At 32.6% G+C, this 1,301-nt stretch overlaps 1 protein-coding gene across 1 annotated transcript in view; it reads left to right on the top strand.

Annotated features, from left to right (window-relative positions):
* The window catches only part of LOC119834248 (chitin deacetylase 1), a 19,507-nt gene that overhangs the window by 7,856 nt on the left and 10,350 nt on the right, over positions 1–1,301 (top strand). The gene's annotated exons all lie outside the window — the stretch shown is intronic.

The following is a 1,301-nucleotide window of genomic DNA, read 5'->3' as shown; positions in this document are numbered from 1 at the left end:
CTGCACGCTCACCCGGTCTCGAACCCCGACTTATCGAATTTTTGAAGTCCGAGGTTCTCACCACTGAGCCACCACTGCTTTTTGATTTTTTTTTTTATTATTTTATTTTAATTTTACAAGAAGTTTTAATAATGTTGTATTAGCTTTATAATGTATGAGTGATTATTTTTCCTTTTTGATGTATATGCACAAATCCTAACTTATATTATAAATATGAATATGTGTTTGTTTGTCTTTCTTTCACGTCGCGATGGAGCGACTTTATGTCATGATTTTTGTGTTCAGAGGTAGTTAAGAAGAGCAAAGCTAGTACAGAATAAATAAATAAACAATGCATTTTTTTTTGAAGTGAAACTTCTTTAGAATCGTTGTGATTTCAAACCTGATGCAACGGAAAAAACGACAGGTAAGAGACACAAATACAAAAATGTGTAGAATGAAGTCGGCAAAGATTGAGACAGAAATATACATACTATTTTATATTTTATATATATTCATCTCATTCTTTTGTCGATTTACTGAAGTTTCACTTCTATCGTGTGTGAATCACACACACATCTTTTTTTTACTATTAAATAAACGAAAAGTGTAGACTATGTCTGTCTTCAAGCATTCAATTTACACATACTGGACAGATGTCCATTAGTTTGACCTCGGAAGTATGACACAGATAAACATAGTCACTTTCATATTTATCACATTAGTATGATTTTAAGCAGAAATGAATGGTATATATTTATTCACATAAATACCACATATTCAATATGTCCCGAACATAATAAAACACAAACATTTCGAAGTAAACTAGTAAAGTAACTCTTCATTATTAAACTCATCGAAGAATCGACGTCGGAAGTTTTCATGCCAATACGCTTATATTACAGAAGTGTTACCGTAGGACCATCTAAAAATAGCTCTCAGCATAATTCCATTGTATTGTCTTAAAGTGCTTTCGATCCTTTGTGTGAAAACGCGTTACGTAATCGAATAAGAGATGTTCAATTACACCACACATAAGAGCCGTTAAATTGGTTTATCTGCAATGAAGCCGATTAGGCTTCCTCGGCTCTATTTGCGTCGCGATCTTACGTGCTTGGAGAGCACTCACTTTATAAGAACAACTGCTGTTAATTAACCAAGTAGTGTCTGAGTGCTAGAAATGCAAGAGAACTTCGTTTTGTAATTCTGAAGTAGTATTTGGTATAAAACCTTTAGAGACGTTGAAAAATGCAAATGAATAAACTGTTTTTTGTATTATTTGTTATAATTTATTATGCTATTTTTTGCACAGGTATAGACGG

This window comes from Zerene cesonia, chromosome 19, assembly GCF_012273895.1.
Source record: "Zerene cesonia ecotype Mississippi chromosome 19, Zerene_cesonia_1.1, whole genome shotgun sequence".
In the NCBI taxonomy this organism is placed as follows: domain Eukaryota; kingdom Metazoa; phylum Arthropoda; class Insecta; order Lepidoptera; family Pieridae; genus Zerene; species Zerene cesonia.
Note: the sequence above shows the minus strand (reverse complement) of the source record. Positions and strands in the feature narration are given on the sequence as shown.